We start from the raw sequence: 17,539 nt of genomic DNA on the forward strand, positions 1-17,539 counted from the left end.
TCTTTAAATGCACAAGTTATCTGAAGAGCTTTATCCTCGGCCTCTAAGATTCTTTCTTCTCCATAGTTTAATCTGTTACTATACTTTCTATTGCATCTTTAATTTCCCTGAATGAATCCTTCAATTCCTCAACTTCTGATATATCCTTTATAATTTCATCATGTTTTTCATTCGTTTCTTGGATTTCCTTTCAGTGGTTTAATACTTTCCATTGAATTCCTATCATTTATTTTGCTATCCATGCTCTAAATTCCCTTTCTGTCATTTTTATTTGCTTTATAGGTAGGATACTATGTGGTACTTCCTCATCATCTCTTGCAGGGTTGATCTGTTCTGATTTATTATATTGTGAAAATATTGTTTTTGTTCTTTCTCATTAGTGTTTTCTTCTTGTTCACTTCCTTGAGAGATATGAGGAAAACATGAGAAAAGTAGAAAAATATATACAAAAAGAAAGAAAAGAGGAGATAAAAGAGAAAATTGAAAAGAAAAGGGCATGGAAACAGTAACATGATAGAAACCTTGATATTAAAAAAATAAAAAATGAAAAAGACAATAGAAAAATATTGCAAGATTGCACTCCAAAAAGAAAATAAAATTATACACACACACACACACACACACACACACACACACACATATATATATACACACACACATGGCAATATGTTGCCTGGGCATCAGGTTGTCCCCTGGGGTTAAGAGGTAAAAAACAAGTGTGCTGTTTCTACTGTGGGTGATTGGGAAGGAAGTTATAGTTAGTTGCCATGGAGACCCAGTCTTGTTTTCATAGTTTATTTGCATTTAATCTGGTTGTGGTTGCATCACTAGTGTTAAATCACTGTAGGGTTAGAAACCTGAAGCCCACCCCAGACTATGTGGGAGACACATCTCAACCCTCCAAACAGTTCCTTGAGACCACAAAGGGCTCTGTGCAAGGGCCTTGGCCATTTCTATATTACCCCTCTGGTGGCTGTCCAAGCCCAGCAAGCAGAGTCAGAGCCAGCCATGTGCTGGAACCCTGTAGGCAATTCCTCCTCTGCTGGTCTCCCAAAATAGTGGTACTCTGGATGCCAGCAGTTCAGCATTCTGCAAGTTCAATCCTGTTTGCTGGGTACCTTTTAAGTTTGTTCACCCAGTCAGGCCTTCCCAACACTTTTCCAGCAAGCTCCCAAGTTCAAAAAGCAGGAGGACTCTGCCAAAGAGCTGGCCTCAGTATGTACCCAGGCACCAGCTCTGTGCAGGCCTTTCATAATTCCTGACCTCTGTAGTTCCCGGATTCCCTCAATATCTCACTGTGTCCTCACAATTGTGTCCCTGGGCCAGACAATCCAGTAAGTGGTGGCTGGAGTCCCCTCACCCTGATCTTACCATGAGCGACTGGCAAGGAAATGTCTCTAGTCTGACATCTTAGAGCCTAATTGGCCTAATGTCTTTAAAGGGATCACTGATAGCATCGACCATTTCCCCTTCTGTTACCTATGAGTGAGCATCTTCTTTTATTTTCAAATACCCAAAGTCTGTAGTGTCCAACCCTCAGACTGTGGACCAGCAGTTGTCTCTTGGCTGTTAAGAACTGGGGTGCACAGCAGGAGGTGAGCGGCAAGAAAGCCAGTGAAGTTTCAATTGTATTTACAGCCATTCCTCATCACTCACATTACCATCTGAGTTCTGCCTCCTATCAGACTACCTCCATTCCAAGTTCATGGAATAATCATCTTCTGTAAAATCAATCTCTGATATGAAAAAGGTTGGGGACTGCATTCATAAATTATTCTCCAGTCAGAGCATGACAAAGAAACCTAGCAGGAAAAATAAACCACTAAAGGAACATTATATCAAAATAATTGAGTGGACCCCCAACATAGTGTCCCAAATGTGTAATCCTAGCACTTTGGCAGGCCCAATTGGAGAATCACTTGAGGTCATAAGTTCCATCTTGAGCAACATAGCAAGATGCCTTCTTTACAACAAATGAAAAAAAAAAAAAATTAGCCAAGTGTGATGGCTTATGCTTATAGTCTTAGCTACTCAGTGGGTGAGGGAGGAAGATTGCTTGAGCCCAAGAGTTTGAGGTTGCAGTGAGCTATAATGATGCCAATGCACTCTAGGCTCTGCAATAGGAGACCCTATTCAATAAAACAAACAAAAAAAATTGATGGGAAATTATAACTTTCATTGATGGTAGTGCGGTCTTCCATCTGCATAAGTTGGTTTAACTGTGACCTTGCAAAGGTATTAAAATTCTAATTACCCAAACCATAACTAATAGGCCCATTTATAATACTTAATTGAATTTGGGGGGATTCTAAACTTTTAAAGGGGAAGGTAAAGCATAATAAAACAAGCCCATGGTAGACTGTTCCAGAATCCGATTGAGCATTTGCCCAAACGTAATGGTAATTTGTACTTTTGCAAAAATATGGTAAAAGTAGCTCTGTCCCAAAGTTGAAATAGTTATATTTAATATTCTCTCCAAGTCAAGATGGTAACATTTTGCATAAGCAAGCATTAAGTACAAAACTTAAAAATGATTTGTATTCCAAAATTTTTATTTTTAATACAACAGTGTTTCTATGGCACAATAAGTTCTATATTCTAATGTTCTGACTGGTGGCTGCTTAGGTTTCTAAGATTTACCCAACAATAAACTTTAAATGTTTACCTATAGTGGTACTTGAATAATAACTAACTTCCAATGTGATTTATTTCTATAAGTAAAACCAGTTTGACTTACAGTTTAGGAGGTCACAAAATGCTTATGGCCAATTCTAAGAATAACAAATATCCTAGACTGACTAGCACTGTGGCTTGTATAAAATAGTGTTGGAAAAACATTTGTCCTTATAGAACTGGGTTAGATTTTTGAAGGGTTTTGAAAACCAAGATGCTTGCTGGCAAATTCATCTTCTAAAAAGTTCAAACTCTACCCTGTGCATGACTATCAAAAACCTTCTGATATCTGCAAGCAGCAGGGAAACAACTATAAATGTCTCTCAAATATATTGGATAACTTGAAGATTGCATAAAAGGCACAAAAATGTCAAGACTGTAATGATAGTAGAGATTATAATATGAGAAGTATGAGACTATACACTTAAAAGAGCAGGATTTTTTGTATCTTGTTCACTACCAAAATGGTAGCAAACACTATGCAAAAATGAACTTGGGAAAACTTGTTATGAGACTGAACAAATAAAGATGTAATGACAAGATCAAAGGGAGTTTCCAAAATCCTAAGCCGGGATGACTTTGATTCAATTGGCAATTTGGGTCTCTTTTCTGAGGATGCATTTTCTTGGGAATACATTGTATATTATATATTATGTGGCTCTTGGTTGAAAGTGACATCCACATATAATTCCCAATGACAAAACTATTGGGGAACATGGCACTCTGTTCACTACTCACTCTGTCAACTGGAGAACCTGGCACTGTGTTCACTACTCATGAAGTTCTCATCTGCTGACATAATGAATTTTAGCTTCTGTGAATTAAATAAAAGATGATATGAAGTAGTTTATAACTGGCCTATAGTAAAATCTAAAGAACTCCAAAATATTTATAAATTTTAGTAAACTTCATATAAAATTAAATAATGTTGATTATGTGAAATGGTATATACAAAACAATAAAAAAATTAAAATTTGGCTAAGAGTTAACTAGTGTTTTGGCACCTAACACAATGCAGATATTACTATTTTGAATTGTAAAATATAATGAATATAAAATATTAGAAAATTTTAGTACTTTTACAGACTATAATAGGAAAGGAAACAAGATTCCTGAACATTTTTATCATGTTAAGGGAAGAATCTACAATATATTCAGTTCATTTCTCTGACAACTTTTCTCTTACTTAATTATTTTTATCAGGATGCTTGTAACTGTAATTATAAAGTCATACTATAAGTACGTTAAAAAGGTCAGAAAATTTTAATGTATCATTTAAGAAATATGAAGCTATAGTATACAAGAGTTGGTAAATTAAAAAGATTCTTAATGACATCAAGAACTCAGGTTCATTCCTTCTATTCTGCCATCCTTAGTAGGATTTTGGTTACTCTTCTCATATTTGCAAAATGGTTGCTGCAGTTCCCGGCATCACATTATCACACATTTAGTTTCACAAATCTCTTTCTGTGAACAAGTAAACAAGTCTCAGAACACCTGCTTTTACATATTTCCTGGAAGAGAAATAAGATCACAATGAAATCCCTTGAAAATGAAGAGAAAAGACTCCTGAAGCATTTAATCACTCAGTAATGGACAAAACTGGGTCATGAGTAACAAGTAATAAGGAAAGAATGGTTGCTGAATAAGCAAACAATAGGATGACTATAGACATGAGATTGCATGTTAGGTTAGATACTTAGGTACTTGGATATAAGAAGCAGCAATTGAATGCTGTTTTTAAAGGAAAACCTAAGACCTGCATGGTATTTAAATTTGTGTGGTTATGCTTGAAAAATTTATTAAATCACACATCTATTCATTATTAAATATGAGAACCTAACCAAAGAAAAATAGACCTCTTTAAATATTTAAATATCTTAGAGAAAATTTCCATCTTAGTGAATATAATGCTGGTATTCAAAATTGATGAAGGATGAAATGGAATGTTTTATGTGATTTAACTTTACCTACATCTGTCAATTCCAGTGGACATTTGTTTTGCCTGCTCTTTTTGGATTGATTTATCAATTTATTCATAGGGTTAAAATTAGTCTGTATTTTCTTTTTTAGGATAAATGAAATCAGTGTGATGCTAAAATTTTTAAATATGAGAGGTGGATTTAGCATCAGTTAAAGAGCATAGTGTGTGCATAATCCATCAGAAATAGAAATACAGTAAAAGTATATAAACTGCTCTATCATTGTTTATTCATTTTTTCTTTATTGTTCTCATGACCACCAAATTACAAAAAAAAAAAAAAAGGAAAATACCTATCTAGCAGTCATGTAGTCACTCAAAACTGGTTTTAAATGTTAAACATATGGGGCAATGAGAGGAGAAAATGACATTTTCCTTAAGACTAATTCTAGAAAATCAAAACAGCTTCAATTTAGGGTGGCCTTACATAGAGCGGCAGAAATTGCCATGTACATTTGACCTCTATTCATCCCTATGTAGATCAAAGTACCTTTCTCATCGGCTTTTTTAGGCATCACTCTTCCTTTGTTTTAAGTTTTTGCTACTAGAGAATTATTTATTCAGAGATATATTTTTGTTCTCTTAGAAAACAAGGAATAAAAGTCTTAACACTGAGGAGGAAGTAAAAAATGCATGGAGATTAAAAATTATTCAAGCCTGAGGAAAGACAGTTTTAAATCTTTTAGTTTAAAGATAAGGGTGATATTTAGAGGGTCCAAATGACTTAGTAAGTCTCACATCTAATTTAAAGGTCTGTTAGAAGAACTCAGGTCTGGTTGACTCCTAGCTATTTACTTTCATGATTGTTTTACCAAGGACTTTAATGAGTATCTAATACATACAGCTACTGCAGTAGCATCTGAACTTTTATCAAGGCAGTCCCTAAAAATAAAACTTCAACAATTGCATGAATTTAACACCAACAAACAAAATTACACTGCAGTAACCATTCCCAGAAAGATTCCTTTCTCAAAGGTTCTTGGCAGGCTACAGAATTAGCTCGTGGAGAGGAATTATCAACTGACATTAATAAATAAAGTAATTGCTACTGATAGCGTTTTTTCTCTCCCCTACTTTTTTTCTTTTAATAGATTCACTCATTATCTTTTCATATTTATAGTGAGATAGTGACAGTAATATCTACCTTATTAATGTCTTTTTCGCACCTGAACTGTCAAGATCATCACAAATAGATTCTGTTAATCCCAGAAAAGATTTAGAAAAAAATGAAGGCAAAGATTTCAAATGAAATTCTGAATGATATGAGGATGTAATGCTTCCCTTTCATTATTAAACAACAGTGTTGTGATTGCTGCAGTATAACTGGCAACATCCAAGTTTTTAACATTGCCTGAGCAGAGGAAAAAGGAATTCTTACATACATTTTAAAATAATAATAATAAAAACTCTCAATTTAATTTTTTATGTCAGAATACTTGTCATTAATCTTCTATTTGTTTAAATTTATTTATTTAGATTTTCTTTATTTAGAATTTTAAATAAAAATTTACATTATTAGTAGTTCTTAACTCTACAGCTTTATTTTGCTCATTGCCTCATGTCATTTGCCAAATCAAATAAGTTTTCTTACATTTTTGTAAGATATATGAAGTTTTTCAAACTAGATTCAGTGGGATAAACAATGTGTTAAGAACAAATCACTCATTACTTATGATTTCTGAGAATCCCTACTGTTTAGAGAAAAGAAGAAAGAGAATATCGGTAACTAAAGGCAAGGAAGAAAAGATTTGATAAACATGGTTAAACTCTTTAGGTACACATTTTGAAACGTTGGCAATGTGTCTATTTCATGTGAAATTTACAAAACAGCAGATGCATTAAAATCTATTTTGTACAAAAAGGTCTAAACTTGAAATACAAGTAATTTCAGGACAAGTAAGTTAAGCATCGGACACTATGGGTTAAAATTTAGTTAATACATGTCCCTTAAAAATATGGCACTTGCCCCAAATCCGCATTACCTAGTTTGGTAATTTTTGTAACCTTTGAGATATATGTTATTGATAAAGGCTATGAATTACCACACCATTTCTTTGACACTACTGTATAGAAAAAAGGAATATGGGATGAGGAACTATGACTCAGAGTAATACCACAAACAAGACCTTGATTTCATACATTAAATCATATATGTATAAATCTTTACATTTTCAAATAGCCATGCCCTACCCTAACAGACTTGGTGGATTTGGTCCAAATTCAAAGAATCATACACTATCACTTAATGGTAAATTACTTCAGTTTTGATTGCAGAAAAATAAATAAATAATAAATCTATTAGCAGAATTGTGATCTCTGCTGAGGTGATTTGGAGAGGCAGGAGCAATGGTTTTCTATTGGCTGTGTGTTTCTTTATTCTACCTTGCTTGAACCCGAGGTTAATCAATAATCCCATAACTATTAGCTCTCTTTTGTAATACCTCAGATACTTCAGTTCAATCTGAATGGGTCTAAATGATATTACATCGTTTCAGTAACTCTCATAATTTGTAAATAGAAGCACCTATTTGCAAAAGGGCAGGTATTTGCAAATGCAAATGCAGAATAATTTTTCAATACATAGTGAAAGGCATACAGACAAATTAAATGATAGTCTCTTATATGGAAGAAAACATTAGCAAACAACAACTAGAAGGATCAGCACTTTTTAATGGGTTCCCTTTCTTTGGCTCTGTGGAGAAAGAGTATTTTAGTCACATATTACCAGCATTAAAATCATTACCCAGTATATGGGCAGATGGCTGGCCGATAATTGTTTATAGGGACAGATGGCAGTCCCTTGTACCTTCTTTCTAGTTTCTATGTTTTTAAAGCTCAGCAGTTGCAACGTAAAGCTTTCACAGGACCATAAAATATAAACCACTTTAAATAACTGTGAACCAGCATTTTGACTGATGTGCTTAAAAGAAATAGTTACAGTTTCAAACTCCATCTGCAGAGAGATGCTAGGTGTATGGCCCTGCAGGTTATAATTTATGGGAATAGCAGGCTAATTTTGTCTAGGTCTACACATAGACATACAAACTGGCATAAGTAAAACAAATAATTGGATCCAATCATATATTTCTGCCCTACACCAAAGGCAGATTTTTAGTATATACTCAATAACCAAACACTAGCATGTATTGAACCCTTGGTTAAGGTTCATAAAAGGCACAAAAGAAGTGCCAGGTCTTGTCCTGAATTTAGCTGACAATCTAAATGGGGAGTGAAAGGATACAGAGAAAGAAAAGGATCACTTCAATCCAAGGCAGTGGGTGTTCAATGCCAAGTAACATAGACAATTCAGCTAGAGAAGATCAATTAGAATAATCACTGTGGGCATGAGAACTTACTAGGAATAGGTAGGCATATGCTAAGCAAGGAAGGGATCAGTGAATGTTGTGCAGATAAACAGAATATCATGAGCAAAGACACAAACTGGGAGTCATAGATCAAGCTAAAATTTCCTCTGTTTTTGTTTATTGTACCACTAATTTTATTTCTTTCTCCTATTTCATCGCCTCTTATAATGCAGTAATAGATGGTAAACAATATTCCTCTTTATGTAAAATAATAATTTAAAAAATAATATTAATAGCTTATCCTGATTATGTGGAAATTTGGATGCTAGGCTACTGGTTTCAGTCATTGTGCTTAAAATATTTGAGTGGGCCACTAAATGTTTTAAAACAGAGATTAAGTACAAAAATTATACTTTTAGAAGATTTCAGCTGGACGTGGTAGCTCACGCCTATAATCCTACCACTCCAGGTGGCCTAGGTAGGAGAATTCCTTGAAACCAGGACTTTGAGGTTGCTGTGAGCTTGGATGCAGCCATGGCACTCTAGTCTGGGGCAAGGGAGTGAGATTCTGTCTCAGAAAAATAAAGATTTGTCTATTAATTATGTGGAAGAAATCAGAAAGGGAGAGCCTGGATAGAGCCCATTTAGGAGATCATTGCTATACTTAAGACCAATGATAACAAATATCTAAAACAGAGTAGATACCATGAGGAAGAGAAGAAAAAGATAGCAGCCACTGCAAAAGAAGAGTTAACATAACACGTTGGCTAGTGTGTGAACAGCCAAAAGGAAGGGCAAGAATCAGGGCAAATGTTTATAGCTTGAGTGATTAGAAAAAAATGATTTTACTTTCCAGTGATATTAGAAATAATAAGAGGAGAGAAGGGAATTTTATATATATGTATGGAGAGAAGGGAATTTTGTGTGTGTATATGTATATATATATATATATATATACCTTTTTTATTATATATATGTGTATATATATATACACATATATATAATTAAAAAGGTATATGAATATATACTTTTTTTTTTTTTTTTTTGCAGTTTTTGGCTGGGGCTGGGTTTGAACCCACCACCTCTGGCATACGGAGCTGGTACTCTACTCCTTTAAGCCACAGGCACCGCCCTATATACTTTTTTTTTTTTTGGAGACAGAGTCTTACTCTGTCACCCAGGGTAATGTATTGAGGCATCATCATCATCACAGCAACCTCCAACTCTTGGGCTCAAGTGAGCCTCTTGCCTTAGCCTCCCCAGTAGCTGGGCCTACAGATGCCTGCCATGATACCTGGCTATTTTTTTTCTATTTTTAGTAGAGATAGGGTCTCACTCTTGCTCAGGCTGGTCTTGAACCTCTGAGCTAAAGCAATCCACCCATCTTGGCTTCTCAGAGTGCTAACATTATAGGAGTGAGTCACTGTGCCAAAGCCAGAAATTATATATTTTGAATTAATGTTTAAGATGCTATTGAGACTTCAAGGTAGAGGTGCACAGAAGTCGGGTAATGATTTAGAGAAAACATAGTTCTGAAGGTAGAGATTATACAGTCAGTTACTAAGAGTAGAAATAATAAAAGTGGTTGAGATCACTAAGGGAAAAATATATAAAGGAAATGGCAATATTCATTTTTTAAAACTAGCTGCTTACTTTAAAAAAAAAAACTATTTTTCAATACTGAATTCAACTTTTTTTTTCCTCTTTAAATGTATATGTCCATATCTTTGTGATGTCAGCAGGTATAGGCTTATAGTATGTTCTTAGTGAATCTTTCATTTATTTTTCTTCTTTTATTTTCTTAGTGAAAATAATGGCATACAGTCTACAGGCAAAACATTCCCTTGTTACATCAAGAAGAGTCTGGCAAAAAGTAAATAAATAAACAATAACAACAAACAGCAAATGAAATCACATGGGTGTATGCTTACATAAGCTGAAAAAATATAGTTTTAATTCAACTTTAAATTTCTTCTACATCTTAAACAAATCAAATTCAGTAGTAGAAATGTTATATCACGTTTATTTTCCCTAAACAATTCTCATCAGGGTTGAAAACAATAAATTTGATAGTAATTTTGGTGTTATTTATTTTTTTTTTATTTTCAAAGTAGCTTAATTCTACTTCAGTTTTTCAGTATCCTTGCCACGTATCAAACATCAAATTTGGGTGATATAAGCACTCTACTCTCCCCCCAAATTATCACAGAGTGAATAAGCTTTGGGAATGAGTACATTAAAGGAGAAATAGCCTCACAGCACTGCAGACTTTGATAGAGGAGTGGATAATGCTGCTTGTTCACTTGGCCCTGACTCAGAATGCCAAATACCTAAACTGGAGGAGAGATTAAGAGATACTATGGACTCAGTGTTTATTTAAATATTATTATTATGTAGAGTTTGAAATGGCCTTAAAAATGATATTGTCTCATCTCCATGTTATTTAGATCCTGAGCAAGCAGACACAAACCTGCTCATTCTATTAAACGTTTTAGTAAAACTGAGCAGGAGGAAGTTCTTAGCTATACTGAGCACAAATCAGTACTTCAACTGTGAGTGATAGTTTGACTTTACAGAGAGGCAAAAAAGATCAAAACGTTTTTTACTTTTGTCATCATCTTTTTAATTTTGGTTATGTGTTACTCTCTTTATCCTCTTACCAACCTACACTTGCTTCTATAATAGACTTGCCTAATAGTTAATAAAAGCAGTAAGGAGATATGTGGACTCTGAGCTCCTTGAGTGCAGATTTTATAAATTATTTTTCAATGAATCCCCCATAGATAGCAGTTATCACACTGCTTGGCCCGATCAATATTAGATGAACGAGGAAGGGAGAATGAAAGGAGGGGAGGACAATGGAAGAAATATGTAGAAAGGAAGTGATTAATATTATCCTAGCTTGTTCTGACATTTAATAGGGTATAACCATTGAGTCCAAAGTGTCTTGATTAGCACACATTATATTTATATAAAATATATTTATATTTAGATACACTTATTTATATATAAATATACTTAGGTATTTGTATAATAGTTATGTATCATATATTTATATAAATAAAAATGCTGTAACTATTCATAGTGTCTATAGTCTAGGCTTATCTTGGCTTTTTTTGCATAGGGATATATTTTTTCTTTGAATGGCAAGCCTTTGTATTAATAAAAAAATCACTTGCGATGCCTCAAAGTCACTTTTGGGGTTCAGTAACTGAACCTTACTGCCATTTTTCTACCTACACACATTCAATCCTAAGTGGTATGACTTGAGGGAGAGATAAGAAACCCGAACAATTCACAATGGTGACATGAATCTTGAAAAAATTACAAACAAACATATTGATGGCTTCTGTTACAATGTAGTTACACTGTTTAGAAAGAAACACATGCAGCTTTAATCAGTAACAACCAAGCTATAAAATAATTTAGAACCTCATTTTAAGTCTTCTAAAATAATCTGAAGAAATATGAGATGTTTCCTCAGGTTGGTAGAACTTTGATATGTTACTTTTGTAAAGATGAGGAAAGGAACTATGATAAGGAAATATGAGGAAAGTAACTCACACATAATTATCATGAACACTTTGATTATCATTTTGACCTAGGGTTTCATTGTGACATATAAATTCCAAGATAAGAGAAATGCTTATTAGATAGTTATCTTGATCTCATTTGACATCCTGATTTACAGAGAAAGTAACTTTAACTCTGATGGCAGGCTTAGATGAGCAGGCCAGAAGAGGTATTAAAAGTCCCTATTTGCTGTGTGTTAGGTCAGCACAATAGAAAGAAATACCTTCAGCACAGTGTACTAGAGAAAAAAATCAACCAGGAAAGCAGATACTTTCAGGAATTGTTAAAATTTAGTACATAGTAAATAGGACAAAGAAGTTTCTTTCATAGTAAATGCTTTAGTGTTACTCGAATGATAACAATAATAGTATATAGGGAATGGTACTAGAAAGTGAAATCAAAGTGGTGGAATAGATGGCATCTGGATGTACAGAAAATGAGATGGCAAAAAATAAGTTTGGTGAAGCAAGGACATTAAGCAAAACCATGCAATGCAATATTCAATCATGTCCCTGTACCAAGTTAGTTGTACCAAGTACACACATACTCCCTCCCATAAATGAATATATATATTCATTAGGTTCCACTCTCCAACCATGTCTACACATGTGCGTCTATACTCTTATTAGTTCTACCATTCTGTAAGGTCTGCACGTGCACATGCATACATAAATGTGTATGACAAATAGATTGAAACCATTTGTAATAAAAAAGCCATGAACATAAAGGTCTAATTTGGTTTTCAATTAATGGTATTCCTTTTCTTTCTTTCTTTCTTTTTTTTTTTGTACAATAATATTGCTTATTCTATACCAAGAAAATAAAACTTCCATATATGTAACTCATTTCATCAACGCAACTATCCTATGAAGTGGGTACCATTTCTATGATTCTCCTTTTAGGATATGAAAAAACATCATCATCACCATCCTCAGACGTCAGATGCTGTGATATCAGCTCTTGGGGTGTTTAGGATATAGTTCAGGCCCTCCCTGGAAAAGAAGCTTACTCAATCTACAGAAAGGATGGATGAATGTAGCCATTAGCTAACGTTGTATCTCCTTGACTTTCACAAGTACCATTTGATTTCCCATCATGTATTCTCAAAACTCATGTTTCAACTTCCCTTTTAGGAATTTTCTACTTTTTCACTCTTCTTTTTCTCCTTTCAGAGTCCAGAGCAAATAGAAAGATGTTCTCTTTTATTTTCCTGTGCATGTAGCTATAGCATACAATTGTTGCACATTGAAGCATCTAAGTTAAGGAATATTGCGCAACAAGTTAACAGTTATAGGGCCCATATTCTTCTACCAGGCATGTCCCTAATTGTCACATTAGCAAGTAGTTTTTATTAATAAAGTCCCAAAGGTTTAAAAAGGTAGTGGATACCTCTAACTATAATGCCTTTATTAAGATATAAGACCTTTTAGACTGGTAACTGAGAAAGACCACTCATCCTATGTCTAAGCTGAAATACTATAGAGAAGAAAAGGTACCCACAGGAGCTTAAATGTGGAAAAGGCCCAACACTGCTACCTTATGGCATTTCAGAAGTGACAGATCATTGGGAATAATAATAAAACTAATCCAAACTGCTGTAAACTCAAAATACTCAGTTTTTGAAACATGTAATAATTATATGAAACACAGAGCCTGCTTGAATCAAAGATTTTCTGAATTGAAAAGGATCTTACAGATCATGTAGTTCAATGGCTTCCATGTCTTTACTTGTATAATAAGAAAAAGAAAATGACTAAACCTTATTTGTCACCCAACATATGCCTGACATAATGTCAAACATTGTGTGGCATTCAATACATATCTATGGGATTGTTTTACACTGAGAATTGTGAGTGATTTGCCCTAGAACACACAGCTAGAAATGGAGTAGAAGACTGAATTAGAACCCTCATCTTGGCTCTGTTTTCTTCTCTCTTTCATCTCTTCTCCCCCACTCTCTTCCCTCTCTCTAATACTATAAAATAAACTTATACTTTTGTATCCTAAAAAAAAAAAAAAAAAACACACCCTCATCTTATGCCTCATACCAATGCTTCTAGCCATTTACAATAGGACATGGCCTATTCTGTAATGCATATTTTGAACTCTGGGAACTTTATTCTCTACAGCAAGAGCTTGCTCAATCCTTGATTGCTATTACAGTGGATACATAATATTAGTCTTGCCCTCTGAAACTGTATTGGTAGTAGAACTTGGGGCATTTACATCTAGCCATTACTCTTAATCTTTATTTTCAAAATGGGAAGGCCACATGACACTATAATTCATAACTATGAGACAATTTATTTTCTTCAGGGATATGAATAAAAAAAAAAGAGGTAAAAACATAAGCAAATTTGTCCAGAGAGGACAACGTCCTTGTATTCCCATTCTCTAGGAGTTCAGGCTAGGAAAATACAACTCTTCATTTGAGCCATAATTAATTACTCTGAGAGGATTACCTATTTCACCTAAGGGACTACAGAAAAAGCATAGAAAGAAGACCAAGTTATAACAAGACATCATTCCCAGCATATTGCAAGCAGCAAGTGACACTTAAGGGAATAGCCACACAGCCTCAAACAGTGCATTCTCTCAGGTTAATATTATTGGAATTATTAACTTCTAAATTGCTTCTAGGAGAATCTACTTTGCACATGACAGGACCCTTGTGGTTAAAGGGAAAGAGAAGCCAATAAATTACCAAGCAACACACATAATTAAGGAATGCAGCTGGGAAGAAAATGGTTTGAGGTGTTTTTGAATGTATGGTTACCACAGAGATAAATTAAGTAATATAATACAATAACTCAAAACTCACATGTCCCAATCTTAATCTGGCCCAACCCCTACCAACTAATTTTCTACTAATAACAAGGTTAGAAATGCCCAGTCCTTGAGACAATTCTAACAAATATAGACAGAAAAATTTTTAAATAGTGAGAGCTTTAGGTGTCAGGCATTTTTCAATATTCTTGCAAAGATTAATTCTTTTTTTATTTTATTATTTTTATTAGTATTAGATCATAGCTGTGTATATTAATGCGTAATTCTTTTAACACTTACAATAACCCTGTGAAATAGAAACTGTTACCCATTTTATGGAAGGCGTAAGCTGAAACACAAAGAAGTTAAATAACTTCCCACATAAATTAGTAAAGATAATTTTAGCTGCTATAATATATGTACCCTCAAATTTCAGTGGCTTAAGAGAATAAGTATTTATTTCTTGAACACAAAATTTTGCACAGCTTGTAAATGGCAAAGTACTTTGCTAAAGTGGATTGCTTCATAATTAAAATTAATTTTCCAACTCACTGTTATTATTGCAAAACAGATATAGTCATGCACTACATGGTGCCACTTTGGTCAATAATAGACCACATATACCACAATGATTCCTTAAGATTATAATGAAGCTAAAAATTTCGCCTGATATGTTGCATCTTTCATAGAGTAGAGTCGTAGCTGTTGTAACATCTTAGCACAATACTCATGTGTTTGTGGTGATACTGATCTATAAAAACCTACCATATTGCCAGTGGAATAAAAGTATAGCATATACAGTTACGTACAGTATGTAATATTGTTAAAGATAATAAACGACTATATTACTAGGTTATGCATTTACTATATAATACATTTTTCATTAGAGTGTGCTCATTCTACTTATAAAAAATAGAAAAATCTACTTCCGTCAGGACTTCAAATGTCTGATAGCACTGTGGGACACCAGATAGGCTCCCCCTTTGTGGCTGGACTATAGTATCAGGATCGTAACTCACTGTAACCTCAAACTTCTGGATCAAGCAATCCTGCCTCAGGTTTTCTGTGTAGCAGGGACTACAGGCATGTGCCACCATGCCTGGCTAATGTTTTTACGGGATAGGGTTTCACTGTGTTGCCCAGGCTGGTCTCATATTCCTGGCTTCAAGTGATCCTCCCACACTGGAACACAAGGATTTTTGCAAATCACTATTATGAGTAGCATAAAATAGGAAAATGTCTAAATTATATGTCTTAAGGACAGTAGTTCAATTTTGTGCCATCCCTATAATGGAATACTGGGCAGTTTTACTGAAAAATATCCAAGAAATTAAATTAAAAAAATCGTTAACTATAAAACAGGCAAGTCCTTTAGGAAATATTCCAAAAGAAGACATTGTTATCCTAGAAGATAACAGCTTCATGAGCCTTTTTGCTCTTGAAGATTTTCCAATGGCAGCGGAAGACAGCGAAATTGAAGATCCTGACCTTGTGCAGGCCTCGGCACCCGTGTTTACTTCTGTTTTAGGTTTTAACAAAACAAAATTTAACAACAAAAATTTTAAAGCAAAAAAATTAAAAATGTAGAGGTAGAAAAAATTTCTAGATAAATACTAGTTTTAGAATCAGAAATAAGATGCCCCATGATAATAACAGAATTTTAAACAAAGCAGTCATTTCTAAGTGCTCTATTTACTCTCTCAACGCTTATAAACTCTTCTTTAAAAAATACTATTATTATTGTCACTTTTAAAATTTTGTGAATGAATTTCTCTCTTTGAAATGATTTAATTGTAATTTTTATTTTAAAATAAAAATGACTATGAAAATGCACTGAAGAGATATATAGAATGATGAGTTAGTTATTTTTATTTATTTATTTATTTATTTTGGCAGGGGCAGGGTTTGAACCTGCCACCTCTGGCATATGGGACCTGCACCCTACTGCTTGAGCCACAGGCGCTGCCCAATGAGTTAGTTATTAAAAGGTAAATACCCAAGTACTCAACCCAGGTTAAGAAACAGAATACTACTACTCCAGAAATCTTTTTATTTTTGATGTCCAGTAAAAGCCTTCTACCTTCCCTCTTGAGAATAACTTATATCTTGGTTTTATACTAATCACTTCCTTCTTTTTATTTATAGTTTTATCAATTTTTATAAAACTTAATGATTTTTTAAAAATTATTTTAATCTACATGTTCTTCCTCTACACCTTTGCTTTCATTAAAACTTACATAATGAAGAACCCAAAGAATATGTTGTATACTCATGATTTAATTAGGCATATTTCTCTGCCTTAAAATTTCCTGCAACTTTTCAGCTATGACTGAAGTCCAGCTTAGGTTAGATTCAAGTTTGATATTTTTAATAAAACCATAGGCAGTATTGTGTTTTTAAATCGTAAAATACATAATGTTTGGTTCTGTATCTGTGATGTTAGCAAGTTGCTAACGCTCAATACCTAGATCAGATAACTCCTTAAAGCAGTGTTTCTCAACCTTCCTAATGCCGCAGCCCTTTAATACAGTTCCTGTGGGTCATGACCCACAGGTTGAGAACCGTTGGATTAAAGATTAAACATGGCAAAATTCTAACTCTATTAATACGTGTTTACTTATATGTAGATGTATCTCTTCATCTAGTAATTGATTACTGAGGAGTAAAATTCCTGTAGAAGTAGCAGGATAAATGATTCATCTTTATTTACCTGTTTCAATATAAAATAAAGGTTAGTTTCTAAAGGTAAATAATTCATTCCCCCCAGGTTTGTAGTTTTCTTGACTAAATTTGGTAAACCTGAGCATGGAAAACAGACCAACGATTGCCAAAATCTGGGCTTCATGTTGAAGCAGCAAAGCATAGGGAATTTTTAACAACTTTTCCACAGTCCTTGTGAATATATTCCTTTTGCTTTCTTTGGGCCTGCTCATTGTCCACTAGGACAAGATTGCCAGATAGTCTCAATAATAAATAAAACTCTTTATTTATTAATAAATAAAACTCTTTATTAATAAATAAAGAGAGAAATAAATATTCTCTCTTCTACAGGCATAGATACCTAGTTTATGTGTGTAAACTAAAAATAAAAAGATTTCTGGAGTAGTGGAAGTAGTTGTCACTAATGATATACACACACACATATACACACCCAGTTAGAGAACTAACACGGTATTTTCTCATTTTTTTTAGTAGTAAACAAGCTTATGTACACAAAAAGAAACACAAGACATCCCTATCG

Source organism: Nycticebus coucang, chromosome X (assembly GCF_027406575.1).
Source record: "Nycticebus coucang isolate mNycCou1 chromosome X, mNycCou1.pri, whole genome shotgun sequence".
Lineage (NCBI taxonomy): Eukaryota > Metazoa > Chordata > Mammalia > Primates > Lorisidae > Nycticebus > Nycticebus coucang.